The 17,433-nt window shown below is 43.6% G+C and overlaps 1 long non-coding RNA gene across 1 annotated transcript; it reads left to right on the top strand.

Moving 5' to 3' along the window:
• Positions 1-311: 311 nt before the first annotated feature.
• Positions 312-15,430, top strand: LOC136620526 (uncharacterized). Its single transcript, XR_010791152.1, has 4 exons — positions 312-473; positions 1,902-1,999; positions 6,070-6,161; positions 15,167-15,430. It is a non-coding gene; the product is annotated as an uncharacterized lncRNA (long non-coding RNA).
• Positions 15,431-17,433: the final 2,003 nt, after the last annotated feature.

The following is a 17,433-nucleotide window of genomic DNA, read 5'->3' as shown; positions in this document are numbered from 1 at the left end:
CCAATGGTGAGCGGTGCTGACCATCCGCAGTACAGAAAAAGAAAGATGTCAGGTATGCATGGGCGCCACTGCTGGCAGGGTCGGATTCCTCCATGGGCACCTGCATCCGGAATCCTACCCGCCCGTGGACATAAACCCTAAATTATAGAATTCTGTTTGCCTAAAGCCGCCTCTAGTGAGAGTTTACTCTATAGTAATGTATGCAGATCCCATTAAACTCTATAGCAGTTGCATAAATTAATGGTGCTGGGAGAAACAGAGGGCCTCTGATGGCAACCATGATGCTTCTGTAGATATGTTCTCCTATCATATTCATTTGTATTTTTAAAGGACTCTCCTGTGGAGAAAATATCATGATTTCCCCAGAGCTCGTGTCCTGGACATATTGCACAAAGAGGTGGGAAGATGAGAAATTCTACTATGATTTTGGTGTAGGTGCTAAAGGTAATAGGACTGTTGCACATTACACCCAGGTGAGCGCTGTTCCCCAATTCTCATCTCTATATATTAGACTATATGTTTACAACTGTCATTTGTTGATACCAATATAACCTTACAAGCAGGGATAGAGACCTCCTCCAAAAACTGACAGGGCTCATATTTGTGGGCGTGTTCAATAAAATAGGGCACACTTCTGTAAATTGAGACTGTGGTTAACGCATGATACCAGCATACAGTGACCATAAGGAATATATGCAGTATCCGTTATACACAGATGCTCTGCAGAACTTATAGTTGGTTACAGTACAGTTAAATCCAGTTATTCACAGGTGGTGGCGGTGTTGGCTCTGATTCTATCCTCTCACCATTTTCTTCTCCATTCAGCCCAGACTGCCCTGATGACTGTAAAGTTTACTGCTGGGACATCTTTTGCCCTTCAATCCTGTAACAATTTCTAGAATTCACAGCAACACAAATAAATTTAGATTGCAGAGTAGACCCCTATATAAATTCAGACCCTAGGGAATTCAATAAGGGTATGTCTTTAGACAAAAAAAATACATAATTTTCCTCTTTAGGTTGCTTCAGTCATTGTGGCTTTATTCTCCATTTCACAACACTCAGAAATGTTTCATATATTATATGGTATTTAAAAAAATACAAATTACCCTGCAAATAAAACAAGTATTATTATGGTTCCTTCCACAGAAAAATAAAAAAAATTAGATTACTTGAAAAGAGGGGACAAACAAAAGAAAAACAACAGTGAAAAGTTTTTAAAAGGGGTTAAACAACTTTTATTGACCTAATTAGACATTGCATAAATATGTACACAGTGAGCTCCCCCTGGTGGCGTCAGCAGATAGCTGCTATGACAGTAAGCAGGGAAGCAGTTAAAGGGGTTGTCTGGGACTTTTTTCTATTGATGACCTATAGGGATAGGTCATCAATAGATGATCAGTGGAGGGTCTGCCACTTGGGATCCCTGCCAGTAAGCTGCCAACATGGATGGCACAGGAAGCAGATTCTGTTGTCCGTATTGCAGCAGTCTTGGTTGATACTTCAGGCACAGCTCCTTCTTAGGGCCTTGCAGTTGTCCTGCACACGAGGGTTGAATCTGCTGTCTGCACTGTCTGCGGGGCTACGAATCAGCAGGAATCTTAAGAGGCAGACTACGAATGATCAACTGTTAATGAGCTATCAATAGAAAAAATCCCCAAAGTCCCGGACAATCCCTTAAAGCGCTTGATACTCTACCACCACAAGATCCTTGGCAGTCACTTTCCCTTCCTCTATGCTGAGTCCCGGTCAAAACCCTGGACTGTCACTGGTGACCCAAACTATGCTTGAGCAAGGGTAATATTGCAGATAGTATTGCCTCTTTGCACATGCTCAATGTGAGAAGACTGCGAAACCGCACACGTTTGTCACTTTCAATAGTTTTGCCTTTCTCTCCACAGCTTGTCACAGATTACACACATATAATGGGATGTGCTTATGCAATTTGTCCAAAATACGGCATCAATTGGGTATTCTACCTCTGCCTCTATTTTCCCCCGTGAGTATGGGCCTTTAATAAAAGTCATCGTTATTTTTATATCTCCTACTGAAGAGCAAACATAGTGTGGCACCGTGTTAGCCAGAAAAATCCATGATGTTAAGTAATCTTGTATAAAAAAGACAAAAATTATCATTGAGGTGATATCTTTATTGGCTAACCCAAAAAATGACACATGCAAGCTTTCAAGACTACTAGGCCTCTTCATCAGGCTGGTATAGATACCCGACGAAGAGGCCCAGTAGCCTTAAAAGCTTAAATGTAAAATTTGCGTTTTTTCATTGCAGCTTCGAAACGCAGAGAAAAAATCTGCAATATTGCTCAGTGTTTTTAATGGGACCGGCGGCAGCAGCTCTAGCCCCATTGGAAACATAGGGAGTGTATCACAGACTTCTGCTACAGTTGTGACATAGGTTTCCTTCATCCCCGCTGGGACCACAGGGATGAAGGAATCCTCTGCACAACTGTCACAGCTGTGGAAGAAGTACAGGATGCTATCCCATTGCTGCTGTGGCCCCATTGAAAGCAGTGGGTTGCAGGCCACCCCTGCAGTGATGATTTTCTGGGAAGGGCTTGAAATATAAGCCCTTCCCTGAAAATCATACCTATCGGTGAAAAACTCAGCCGCTCAGGTGCGTCCTCCAGCTGGCTCCCTGATACTGCTGTGAAGCTCTTTAAAAATCCCCGCCTCCTGAAAGGGCTGTGCTGATTGACTGAGCGCTCAGCCAATCACAGGCAGGGCACAGCTATTTATTGCGATGGCACCACACTTTATGTGTGTTTTTTTATTTTTAAACCGTAACACCAGCTTTGGTTACGCAAATTTTTGCCACATGTGTTTTGCGTGTGTCACGCAAGTAAATATCATTCGTCTGACTAAGCCCCAAGTCTTAGGCTTCATTCACACAAGCATATATTGGCGGTGCTTACACACCTGGACAATATATGCTGCCCATCTGAGGCATTGGTTTACAATGCATCAGTTCAGATGGGCGCTTTTACGTCAGCCAGGAAAGATAGTTCAGGAATAGAGATGAGCGAACGTACTCGTTTCGAGTAATTACTCGATCGAGCACCGCGATTTTCGAGTACTTCAGTACTTGGGTAAAAAGATTTGGGGGGCGGGGGGAGGCGTGGCGGCGCGGGGGGTAGCAGCGGGGAACAGGGGGGAGCCCTCTCTCTTTCCCTCTCCCCCCCACTCCCCGCTGCAACCCCCCACTCACCCACGGCGCCCCTGGAATCTTTTCGCCCGAGTACGTAAGTACTCGAAAATCGCGGTACTCGGGCGAAAAAGAGGCGTGGCCGAGTACGCTCGCTCATCTCTATTCAGGAACTATCTTTCTGGCCAGAATATGGCGGCGGCTCCATAGACTCTTATGGTAGCCTATGGTAGCTGTTGAAGAACGTAGGTGGGAGGCAGTTTAGAAGCATGTCTGCTAAACTTTCACCCCCTTTCCTCTTTCTCTCCGCCCCTTGCCGGCTGTTTGCAATGAGAGAGGGGGGGACAGGGCGGGGGATAATTGTGTGCTAAGCTCCTGCCCCCTTTCCACCCATTGTCATCTTCCAGTAATGGGAGGGGGCAAGAGCTTAGCACACTAGCTCCCGCCCACTTCCCTTGCCAAGAGTCGACAGGGTGCGGAAAGGGGGAGGCAATTTAGCAGAGCTAAACTGTCTTCCCCTGCCCAACGGCAATCCAGCCTCGGTGTATATGCGCCGGACCCAGGCCGTCTGAATGGGTGCTCAAATAGCAGATTTGTGTGCCCATTCACGCGATTTTTGGTCGTGCTGTGGCCGTGACACAGCCAACCAAAAATCAGTACACTCATGTGAAGGAGTCCTCAAAAGGAGATCTGTCAGTGAGGCTGGATTGACAGTTTTGGGCCCTTTCACACGGATTGATTATCATTCAAGTAATTGTTTAATAGTGTTAAAATGAAGGATAATTGTTCAATATAAACGGCCTAAGATTGAATGATGAACAATTTGTCCGCTTATTGCTTGTCATTCATTTTATGCAGGCATAAAAATCATCATTCATGGTTTGACATTGTTCAGTCATTCACAAAGCATTCCAGGGCATTTCCTGACCGCCTTTACAGACCAATGATGCACTGAATGAGCTGCATGAGAAAAGTTGAATATCTGCACATGTAAATGGATGTTGTTTGAAAGCAAACACCTTGTTTGGTCATTTGCTCATTCCAGTGATTAATTGCCCCTGTAAAGGGACCCAGGGTTTCACTCTCTGCTCTTCTGCACTTTTTTATCATCTAATTTATCATCTAATTAAGCTCATAAGTTACCTCATAAGAACATGCAAGATAGAAAAGAGCATTGGGAAATAGTCGGTCAGTCCAGCCTCACTGACAGATCTCCAACCGAGACTTAGACTGCGGTGTCTATATACAGTGATATGTAGAAGCTGCAGAAGACAATTGGTGCAACATTTTTAATCAAAATGTATTGCAAGAATGGGTGTCAGCCTAAAATACATACATTTAAGTGGAATAAAAACTGAGGCATAACTTGAAGCTTCTGGGCCCCAATGCAAAACCTGTAACAGGGCCCCAAACTATGATGCTTTATTCATAGTATTGGGCTCCCTATATGAAGAAGAGAGGCCATATGGTCCCCCTAAGACTTCTGGGCCTGGTTGCAACCGCATCCCATGTATCTCCTATAGTGACGCCAGTGCCTCCAACTCCCACCAAAAAATGTGTCCATAGCCGTTAACTACAGTGTAAAAAAGCTAATACTAAAACCTAATACTTTCCCAATTGTTAATTCAACTTTCCAAAAAAGTGTTATAAGGGGGCATTTCCTCAGTGTCAGACTTGGATGCCTGGGGATTCGCAGTAAAATTAATTCAGGGGCCCATTGTTTTAGCTAGTATTATTTTTTCAAATTTAGGGTTTATCAATCTGAAAATGCTTCATAATTTGGGAAAAAAATTATTTAAAATGGTTGTAGTATAAAAAAAAATTGGCGAGTAAATTACGGAAGAGGTGTCTAAAGGAAGATTCATCCAATATATCTCCATAACCCTAGATATCTGACAGAGTGACTGATTCTAATTTATCCCACATACTTTGGTAGGCATTATTGCGATATCCCACAAGGTCAGGTAACTCTCATTTTGCAAGGACGCAGAGTAGAATTGAAGTTGTTACAGGCGTTTGCGGGTTTTTTTTATACCTCACAAGTCTGGGCATCAAATTGATTGTTTCATGTAATTTTTTTGTTTTTGGAAGCCAGATGTCACAGATGTTCACAGACTGAACATGAGTCAATAGTGTGACGCAGCAGCAAAAAAACCAAACTTAATTCTGGGATGTATCAAGAGAAGCATTCCCCTCTACTCTTCCATAGCCTAATCTCATCTGGAATAATGTGTTCAGTTCTAGGTACCCAAATTTAAAAAAGACTTCGACAAGCTGGAGCAAGTTCAGAGAAGAGATACCAAGATGGTGAGCGGTCTGCAAATCATGTCCTATGAGGAACGGTTGAAGGATCTGGGAATGCTTAGCTTGCAGTAAAGAAGGCTGAGAGGAGACTTAATAGCTGTCTACAAATATCTGAAGGGCTGTCACAGTGCAGAGGGATCATCCCTATTCTCATTTGTACAAGGAAAGACTAGAAGCAATGGGATGAGACTGAAAGGGAGGAGACACAGATTAGATATTAGAAAAAAAACTTTCTGACAATGAGTGGAACAGGTTGCCACTGCGGGTAATGAATTCTCGTATAGTAGAAGTCTTCAAACAGAGGCTGGACAGACATCCATCTGGAATGATTTAATAAATCCTGCACTAAGCAGGGGGTTATAATGGATGACCCTGGAGGTCCCTTCCAACTCTACCATTCCATGATTCTATAAGTAGGTCAACAAGTTTTTTTAGCTAAAGAAACAACTTCAAACAAAGAAATGCTCTTTTAAGCTGATCTCTGCCTTATAGATGGACATCCTAAATGGGCACACTGTCTCTTTATTAAAGCAAAAGTCAGCTCTAAGTTTAATAATACAATGTATTAATAAGTAGTTGTATCATTTGAACCTTTTTTTCTTTCAGAGGAAATCAACCTGAAAAACTAAAATGGCCATATACTGCAGGAAAACCATGTAGCCTATGTATGAATGCTTGTGACGGCAACAGACTTTGCAGTAAGTTTTACAGCCTCCTCCCATCCTGAGGATCTTGTTGGATTCCTAGATGAAATGGTTTACCTCAACAAGTAATCATAAATCTAGTTTGAATGCAAGCATTCTCCTATTTCTGTTTAAGACATAGAGCCTCGTTTAATCAGAATTGTCTAAAAGGAAACTAAGCAATATATATCAGCATCTTCCAAGTACCAAGCTTATTGAATGGGAGGGGGGGGGGGGCAATAATAGTATATTAAATTGCCCACCGATTGCATGGTGTCGTAGCACATCTAGTGCAGCCACATATAGTTCTCAGGCTACACGGATAGCCTATATCTGTCCCACTGCCACAGGAGGTATTGGTGATACTTGAATTTCCTTTACCAGCAGACATATGGCAGAATTGATAGTGCCATCTGTTCAAATAAGAAAGCAATAACGTATAGGGTACTTAATATTTGTAGATATACTGTCATTAGATGGGGGAAAGAATAATTAAATTCCATTGTAGATCTGACTTTTAGGCTGCATTCCCACGAACGTATACCGGCTCAGTTTTCACGTCGAGCCGATATACGTCGTCCTCATCTGCAGGGGGGGGGAGGATGGAAGAGCCAGGAACAGGAACTGAGCTCCCGCCCCCTCTCTGCCTCCTCTCTTGAGAATTAGCCCCGCCCATGTCCCGCCTCTCCCCATTGCAAATAGTGCAGAGGGGTGGAGAGGAGGCAGAGAGGGGGCGGGAGCTCATTTCCTGCTCCTGGCTCTTCCATTCCCCCCCCCCCCCTGCAGATGAGGAGGACGTATATCGGCTCGGCGTGAAAACCGAGCCAATATACGTTCGTGGGAATGCAGCCAAAGTCTAGCTTGATGCATTTTGGTGTCTACACTAAATGCCTTTCTCAAGAGTCCATACAAAGAATGTAAAAAGATGAATCATTATGTCTGTTGACGTAGTAACTGCACATAGTGGCCAAGTTTGCATATGGCGATGTGTTCCACACTGAAGCGCTATTTCAGTGCTCTGTGTTAACATCCTGTAGTGTTCTGATGTGGAACGCAAAGCTTACTTTCCCCAATGAATCGGAAACGACATAAACTAGATGGCCGTGGCCATACAAGTTCTGATGTTATCAAGATAGTGGTGGCCGTTGGCATCTCCCTTCTTGTTGGATGCAATTAGATCTGGGCTTAAATATCTCTATAGCATATTGTCAGACTATAAGACACATCCTAGGTTTAGACAACAAAAAGTAGGAAGTAAATATGTTATACTAACTAAAACTTCCCTGGTAATCTGAGGATGAGGAGGGATCAATGATAAATGACCGTTGCCTTCCCACCTGTGCTCTCTTGTTGGTGGGGTATGAATCTTCCCTTGGTCACAGGATCGTAACATCAGAAAGGCCCTTCACATCAGCTTCAGTCTCTCTGTGCTCTGCTGCAGAATAGGGAACTTCAGTGTATAAGACACAGGCACTTTTTAGCAAGATTTTTTTCTTGTTAGGGTTACAGACTTTTTTTTCCGATATGTCCTTTTGAACACTGCCCAGTCACCTGAAAACATACCAACAAATTCATCCACCTCAGAGTCGAGGATAACAGTACCACTGGGTGAGAAGTGGATAGTGGCCTTCAAAACCCCTAGTTTCACTTCCATGAATTCTGGACAATCATGCACTTGAAATTCAAAGTGATGGTCTGCCCATGCTGCCCCTCCTTAACCCCTATCTAAATTCAGCAGAGGGTATGAAGCTGTGTTTAGAACAATTTTGTGCAAAAACTATAACATTAATGGTGGCTAACTGCTGGTTTAGTAAAGATCAATACCCCTAATAACGTTTGGGATATATTGAATTTCTGTATGAATTCCAATGTATCAAATCACATGGCCGTATTCCTGCAACGTAAAAGCGCCTGGCCGGGCCAATATAGTGCCGGGCCCGAAAGATAATCCTGGAACTATCTTTTGGGCCGGAATACATTGGCTGCTGCATGGGGTCCTATGGCAACCAATGACAGCAACTGGAGAAGGGAGGTGGGAGGGAGTTTAGCAGCACGACTGCTAAACTCCCTCCCTCTTCTTGCCTCCCCTCTGGCTGATTGCAATGTGAGGGGGTGGGATGGGGTCGGGGCTAAGCTCCCACTCTCTCCCCTTGTCCACAGCCAGCAATGGGGGAAGGCGGGACAAGGCGGTGCTTAGCCCCACCCCCTCCTCCTCCTATTGTGATTAGCCGAAGGGGAGGAGAAAGGAGGTGAGCCAGCGACGGGGAGGGAAGAGGCAACGGCAAGGGGCCTCAGCGTATATGCGCCGGGGCCCATGCCGTCTGAATGGGAGCACAAATGTTAGATTTGTGCGCCCATTCTCGAGTTTTTACTTCTCACATGATAGCATATATCGGCCAGCTGTGAAAACAGTGGCCGATAAACACTCGTGTGAAAGAGCCCTAAATCTAACTGTCCAACATTTCACTTCCTCAAACCCCCCATATAACGTGCTTATTTCTCTGTCTGATTCATTGTGCTTAATTCTATGCAGCAGTAGCACACTTTCTACAGTTCTCTGAAGCTGGGAGCCCTCCCTTCAGAATTCCCCTCATCTCCGAGAAGCAAGAAACTATTCACCCTCTCTAATCAGGACTTTATATAAGAAAGATTCCCCTTTTTACAAACTACAAATCCACACTACTACACAAACAGTTATTCATTCCGACAGACTGAAAAACGTGGTTTCGCAAGTAGAAGTAGTAGAGTCTGTAATTACACGGAACAGACAATAGTATACAGACACCGGTAAGAAAGTTTTACACACCACAGTTTGACGTGTCTGCCCACTAGTGGTCAATCTACGCTGTTGAGGATCCTCATAAGCCCACACATGGCCGATTCTCACTTGCACAACTCTTCAAGTGTCCTTCTGGATACATTCAAGCTCTTTTTAACATTGCTTGAGATCCCTGAACTCCATTTTTAACTTTTCTTCCCTCAAATAGTAGTCTTCCAGTCACCACCCTAACCGCTATTTCCTTATGAGTTCCCCATTATAATTTAGGCTCATCTCACAATCTTTGACACAGGTTTAAAGTCCTGTCTGGTCGCAAGTGAAAAAGCCTGTATTGTGCCAACACAATAACACTAACTTAACACTATATATCCAGGAAATTAGCATTTGGGAGCCTTTTCTCAAACTGGCAATAACTCTGCAAGTTACACAGATCACAAAAGCCACAAACAGAAACTCTTTAGTTATCAGCAGTGCAATTTTATTCCCCAACAGTCAGAACAATATCTGACATCTATGGGGGTTACTATTCCTCCCGGGCAATAAGTGGGCACTCCTCCAAAAGGACTATACTGTTTTTGCAACAGGTGTTGACCATTCACCACGGTATTCTTCTTTTGTGATAACCTGAAAACCATGCACATTCACAGGGTCCAGATAATAACGCTCAAAAATTTCCTTTTGTGACAGGTTCATACTACAGATGGCGAACCTATGACACGCGTGTCAGCACTGACACGCGTGGCCATAGTCGCTGACACACAGCCGCTGTCGGACGTTCAAACCATTGGTGAATTCCAGCAGGGGCCGCTGCGGCTCCCCTGCTGGTATTCACTAACCAGCGCTGATCCCGGAGCACACTGTGATGTCAGTGTGCAGCCAGGATCCTCCTCCCCCTGTCCCCCGACGTCTCCTACCTGTTGATTCCGCGGGAGCGTCCAGGGGAGAAGGCGTCCCGCAACACACTGACGTCACAGTGTGCGCCGGAGATCATCGCTGCTGGAGGGCGCGGAGGAGCGGAGCTTTCAGGACGTGGATGGGGTGAGTACGCGGGTCTCGGGGGTCACTGTCGCTGCTGGGGGGGTCCGCTGTGGGAGGCCACTGTCGCTTCTGGGGGGTCTGCTGTCGCTGCTGTTGGGGCCGCTGCTGGGGGGGTCCGCTGTCGCTGCTGGGGGGTCCGCTGTGGGGGCCACTGTCGCTGCTGGGGGGGTCTGCTGTCGCTGCTGGGAGGGCCGTTGCTGGGGGGTCCACTGTCGCTGCTTGGGGGTCCACTGTTGGGGGGGCCGCTGTCGCTGCTGGGGGGGCCACTGCCGCTGCTCGGGGGTCCACTGTGGGGGCCACTGTCACTGCTGGGGGGTCCGCTGTGGGGGCCACTGTCGCTGCTGGGGCAGTCCGCTGTTGCTGCTGGGGGGGGTCCGCTGTGGGGGGCCACTGTCGCTGCTGGGGGGGTCCACTGTCGCTGCTGGGGGGGTGTGCTCTCGCAGCTGGGGGAGCCGCTGTGGGGGGCCACTGTCACTGCTGGGGGGGCCGCTGCTGGGGGGCGCTGTCACTGCTGGGGGCTGCTGTGGGGGGGCACTGTCACTGCTGGGGGTCATCATTACTAAGATGAGTGAGGGGAGGCTGGGAGAGGCGAGGGCCTGTGCTATGGGTGTTTTAGGTTTACTAAATACAGTTATGTATTACAATTATACTTTTTTTGTTATTTAAACTATAAATATCACAAATTTATGGATTTTTTTTCTCGAAGTGACACACCACCCGAGTTATGCTCGGTTTTTTGGCGGATTTTGGCACACGGAGCTCAAAAGGTTGCCCATCACTGTACTACACACACACACACACACACACACACACACACACACACACACACACACACACACACAACACACACAACACACACACACACACACACACACTGAACACCAGTTCAGCATTTATATACAAATTTCTTACTCAAAAACATGCTGTCTGTCGGATTCTTTGACATGGATCTCAAATCACGACAGTAGTTCCCTTTTTGTCCAGTGAAGAGGGATAATCACAGCTTCAGGACAGAAAATTTTGTAAGAAACAAGGTTACTTACCTATTGTTTCTTAGGGCGTTCTGTCTGTCCTTTCCAGAGAAGAGAAAATCACTGAATTCTTTGCTGGGATATGGAGTGAAAATCTGGTCGCAGCCCCACTTGGGGCCTGAAATTTGTTAGCGGAATATTTGCTAGTTGGTATGTTATTGGGTGGCCAAATTAAAAATTAATGATCGAGCTTGACGAAGCTTACAAATCACACAGAATTCTGAATGTGATTGGAAGTAGTCTGTCTTTATTAGTGCTGCATCTCTATTTATAGTGGTAAGTAATGCAGAACATATTCTTGAGAAACTGGTGCTGAAAATGTCATGGTCGTTAGTCAAGATTTCTTGTAGCAGTTCCGCAGGGCTAAGATATTGTGTCTGGAATGCTCTTAATTAATGGAAAATAACAAGGTTTATCATATGACAGACAGAAGCATATAAGATACAAGACACAAAATGGATATATATATTTACTGATCTCATATATGGGCTCTTGAGAAAGGGATTTAGTGCATATCCCTGAGACACACCAAGCTTGAATAAAGGTCTCTGTCCTCAATACATGATACTTCCAGAATATGCGCGTAGTTGAGTCACATTGTTATGACTACCTCCTACTTTTGACATCGGCAGCACGTATAGGAAGTGACGTATCCTGTGCTAGATTGGTGGGTATATAAGGTGTACAATAGGCTGCTCATATATCACTTATTGTTTTCATGGGTCAAAGGGGTGATTTATTAGAGTTGCAAAAAGAGATGATTATTGGCTTTCTGGCAAAGGGTGACAATATTACTCAAACAGCATAGTTTGTGATCTGTTCGCATGCTGCTGTAGTGAAAGTGTATCGTGAGTGGACACAAGGAAGCTATGAAACGCCACATGCCATTGATGAGGGAGGTCAATGCCAGATAAGAAGGTGCATGAGGGCTGACCAATATGCTACAGTGGAGGAGCTTGCTATGATACTGAACCAGGGGACTACCAAACGTGTGTCTAAAACAACAGTTTAGTCGACCCACCTGTGTATGGGGCTCCGAAACAGACCGATGGACACTACACCTGTGCAAGCAAAGGTGCATCAGAAGAAAAGGCTTCAATTTGTATGGCCCTATTGGACCACTGCTTATTGGCAAAGGGTTGTCTTCTCCCATGAGTCACATTTTCTGCTTCATCGAACGGATAGACATGGGAATGTCAGGGAAGAAACATCAGAAAACAAACACCCTGCAACCAATGCAGTGCCCACTCATCCATGTGAAAGGCACTCCAAACCGATTTGGACATGAATTTATCCTTACAGATCACATACACCCATACATCCTGTTTGTCTTCCTTGAGATCTTCAATCAAGACAATACAACATGTCACATGGCTAGAAAAGTCAAACAGTGCTTGGAAGAGCATGACCAAGACTTCCAAGTACTTCCCTGGGCCCATAATTCCCCAGATTTGAACCAAATTGAGCATCTGTGAGACCTCTGTGGATTCTTCACCATGGCCTTCAGAAACTGTGGTATTCACTGGAGTCAGTATCGCTCCAGATACCTGAGTCAACCTTCCAGCACCTTATGAAGTCACTCCCAATTTGTCTAGCTGCTGTCCATGTGGCATACGGTGGTTACTCTAGATATTAGTTGGTAGTCATAATAATGTGGCTCGGCTCTGTATGATCTACAGCCTTCCATGGATTAAAAGGAGGTTAACTGGAATTTGATATTCCTTTCCCCCCTCTGATGTCAGTAAATTATTTCTTATCGTTATTAGTTTTTCTAAGAAGTCTTTAGCAAACTATAAGCACCCTATACTTGGAATTTTAGAGAAAAAGTGCCTTTTTTTCCACATAGCAACTAACCAGAAGACAGCTTCCTTTTCTTACTCTGTGCTCTGATTGGTTGCTATAGACAACAAAGACAGTTATTATTTTAGACAGTTTTAATAAATCAGACTTAAAATATGTAAAAACAAATAACAATAGTTCATGCTTTTAGCATTTCATTAAAGCCACTAATTGTTTTTGCAAGGCCATACCTGCCAATATGCTGCATTGCAAGTCAAAAATATAGACATTTAACACCCAAGGCTCATGACAGTTACATAAATCATGTTGCTTATACTTATTATGATGATTGAGAAAAAATGAGCTCTAACACCTTTGTTTTGGCCTGGTTTGACACTTCATATAAGAATAAGGCTGCAGAACTGGCCTAAAAATCCATTCCAAAATTTGCAATGCAAATGAGGACGATGGAACAATGCCTCTACAGCACCAACTATTGGATGGCAGCATTCCTTCAAATCAATGTCCGACCCTTTATAACAATGATTGGGAATAGGAAAACGAACCAGAAAACCACACACAGACAGCTGTTTCAGGGTTTTTGCCCCCTCATCAGTGTGCAGTAAGTTTCTGGCTGGGGTGGTGAGAGGCCTGTAATGTGGGCCAAGAGCACCAAAAAGTATGTGGAGATACCTAGGTGGTGAGTGGGTCAAGAGGGGTGTCATCTCTTCTTAAGGAGAGCAGCCAAAAAGTATGTGGAGACACCTATGGGGTGAGTGGGTCAAGAGGGGTGTCATCTCTCCTTAAGGAGGGCACCCAAAAAGTGTGTGGAGACACCTAGGGGGTGAGTGGGTCAAGAAGGGTGTAATCTTTCCTTAAGGAGGGCACCCAAAAAGTGTGTGGAGACACCTAGGGGGTGAGTGAGTCAAGAAGGGTGTAATCTCTCCTTAAGGAGCCCACCCAAAGAGTGTGTGGAGACACCTAGGGGGTGAGTGGGTGGTTTTCTGGCTTGGTTTCCTACTCCCAATCATTGTTATGATTTATCTAATATCCTTAGTCATGTTTCAAGGTTCTTTGGGGCTTATATGGTAGCTACCTATAAGTGGCACTATAAAAATAGTTTGCTTTCTTCTTCACATAGGGCATTGCCTGCAAGGCTCTGCTTATCAGTTTGTTGTCCTCAATGAGAAATAGTACCCCCCCTCCCCCCTCCCCAAGACTATGTTTAATTAGTAACAAAAGAATCAGCACCATCTCACCCTTTCGGACGCCTTCACACATACTGGAATTTTCCGTGAGCTGCTGTGGAATATTGAGTTGTGTAGAAAAATCTGCTTGTCTAATATGTGGACAATTACATGTTATCCCTTATCCGCAGCATAGAGGATAAATTGCTCTTCAGTGAGGGTCTTACTGCTGAGACCCCCGCCAATCTCGATAATGGAATTCCCATATACTGCTCTGACAGCCTCTTTTCCTCATGCAGTCACTGTGAATGGTGCACTGGCAGTGCATGCACAATGGCACCCCATTCATTTCAATGGGCCAGGCACCGCCTGGGTATATTTAAAGTCCCTTTGAAAATGAATGAATTGCTAGTGTGCTTGCGCAACCAGCACACTATTCATTGTCCTCATCATTTTGGGAGGTGCAGTAGCCCTGCAGTGAGGAAAACAGGGAACAAGGGACCCCTGTTCTTGAGATTGGCCAGGGTCACAGTGGTGGGATTCACACAATAATCAAATTATTCCCTATCCACAGTATAGGGAATAACTTAGCAATTCTGCCAGCAATTTCATATCAAAATCCACATTTAGACATGCAGATTTTACCAGCAGTATGTGCAATATTCCAGTGTGTAAGCACCCTTAAAATGATTCCAGGGGCTGCCAGGGGATTACAAATCAATGACTTCCAATGGTCAATGCCCTATCTACAAAATTAACTCATGTACATCTGCAATTAAAGGGGTTTTGTGAGATTCCAATATTGATGACTTATCCTTACAAAAGGTCATCAATTTCTGATTGGTGGAGGTCTGCCACTTAGAACCCCCGGCCAATCAGCTGATTGAAGATTAAAGTGGTAAGTGAGTAGATCTCATTTTTGGCATCAATTTAAAGAGGATAGTGAAGATATTAGGACATATAGAAGTAATGGAGTGACGTCCCCCATTCAAATGGGAGGACAACTATGCTCCCTAACGCTGTGCTCCACCGTGTTTTTGAAAATGGGTTGGGCCAGCATAAAGGCTCAAAAAGTTGCAATTCTGGCACTTTCTCTCGAGGGGTTGGTGGTGATCCTACAATATGTCAAACTGCTGAGATATTATCTGTGGTTAAATCCATGCTGGAAATTTATTTCAAAGATGTCATTTCTTTTTTTTCCCACAGCCAATTTTTGTGACCATGCAAATATCATAGCCAATTGTGGTGACTATATGCGGCAGGAGGGCTGTTACTATCCAGGAGTAAAAAATGTTTTCTGTCGAGCCGCCTGTTATTGTAAGGGTAAAATTAAATAACCCTCGTCATCCACCTTCTTCATTCCTTGTGTTTCGGCTGCTTCGTAATTTGCATGTGAAGGTCTGGATCCAGCAATGCAACCAATGATGTGACCTATATTGCTGAATAAAGTGCTATATATTGTAACTACAAGTCATGGAGTCATGCTTCATTTTATGCCTCTTGTGTTGCTTCTTACTATTATGCTTCGTACTCGCACTACTTTAACCCTTTCCAATCCACTGTCTGACCTCTGAAGACATTATGATTTAAGGCTGTGCAGCTCTGATTTTGGAAGACGTCCGTCTGGGTTCTCTCACTGTATGTTGCCAGCCTCTCTGCTGTCAGAACCTATCCAATGTGTCACCTCATGCAGTACTGGCTTTAGCCAGCAGATAGCGCCGTTGTATAACAGCAGAAAAAGAGTAAACCCCCTAGGAAAACCACAATACAAATTGGATTGGAAATGGTTAATCCTTTGTATGTGTACTGTACAATAAGTCTTAGTTGGCAGCGCAGCAAATTCAATTTGAGCATTCAGGTGGTTCTAAGTTATGTCCTCACATATATCCATCCCCCAGATGGGATCAGTCAATTCATTTTGATGTCTACTACCAAGGCATACCGATTTGGCTCTATGTGACTATCTCTCTATCTATCTATCTATCTTTGTGTCTACGTATCGCATATCTATCTATCCCATATCTATCTATCTATCTATCTATCTATCTATCTATCTATCTCATATCTATGTATCTATATATCTCATATCTATCTATCTATCTATCTATCTATCTATCTATCTATCTATCTATCTATCTATCCCATATCTATCTATCTATCTCTCTATCGAAGTCATATCTGTCTATCTCACATCTATCTATCAATCTATCTCATATCTATCTATCTACCTATCTTCTATCTATCTCTCTCATATCTATCTATCAATCTATCTCATATCTATCTATCTATTTATTTCATATCTATCTATCTCATATCTATCTATCTAATATCTATCTATCTATCTATCTATTTCATATCTATCTATCTATCTCATATCTTTCTTTCTATCTCATATCTATCTGTCTCATATCTTTCTATCTCATATCTATCTATCTCTATCTATCTATCTATCTTTCTTTCTATCTATCTCCTATCTATCTATCTCTATCTATCTCCTATCTATCTATCTATCTATCTATCTATCTATCTATCTATCTATCTATCTATCTATCTATCTATCTATCTCATATCTATCTATCTATCTATTTATTCCATATCTATCTATCTATCTTATATCTATGTATCTATCTATCTATCTCATATCTATCTATCTTCTATCTATCTATCTCTCTCTCTCTCCTATCTATCTATCTATCTCATATCTATCTATTTATTTCATATCTATCTATCTATCTCATATCTATCTATCTATCTATCTATCTATCTATCTATCTATCTATCATGATTAGTATTGCGTTGCTGTTCCCCTGCACATGGGGTGAGCCAAAGAGTCATTTTGCAGGAAAAATCAAGTATTTGCAAAACTCCACTACCATTTCTGTTGGCATTCCAACATACCGGTATTAGAAAGTGTCAGTATATCTTGATGATATCATATAACTTCCTATATTAGGAACCTTCATTTAATTCTCTGTTCATATTTTTGTTCTTCTGTTCAGTTAATCAAAGTAAAACTGTCACCGGATCTGTCAAAATGAGAGCAGCGCCTGCCGGAACCCCTTGTCTATAATGGCTTCTGTCCAGGTATTTCATCATTTGACTGGATAAAACAACGTACCCCTGAACGGAATAAGCGAAGTGTGATCAGAGCCTTAGGGCTCACGTGTGCTGCCTGCGTATTATGAGTGTATATTTCAGGCGTGTAATACACAGTACATAGCAAATACGCATGTAACGTGTATAATTGCTTCGTATGGTAAATTCCCATAGCCTATATTGCACTGGAAAAAATATTCAGGTGTGAGTGGCCCAATAGAAATCAATGGACTTTTTGCACAGCACGTTAAAAATACGCCGGCCACATATGCCCAGGTGAGCGAGCCATAGCTGTACCAAAACTGTAAGCAAAGTCAAAAATTCTTCATATGCCCTGAGCTCATTAATAAAATAGGGATCAGGAAAATGGAAATTCC

The sequence above is a fragment of the Eleutherodactylus coqui genome, chromosome 1, assembly GCF_035609145.1.
Source record: "Eleutherodactylus coqui strain aEleCoq1 chromosome 1, aEleCoq1.hap1, whole genome shotgun sequence".
NCBI classification, from domain to species: domain Eukaryota; kingdom Metazoa; phylum Chordata; class Amphibia; order Anura; family Eleutherodactylidae; genus Eleutherodactylus; species Eleutherodactylus coqui.
Note: the sequence above shows the minus strand (reverse complement) of the source record. Positions and strands in the feature narration are given on the sequence as shown.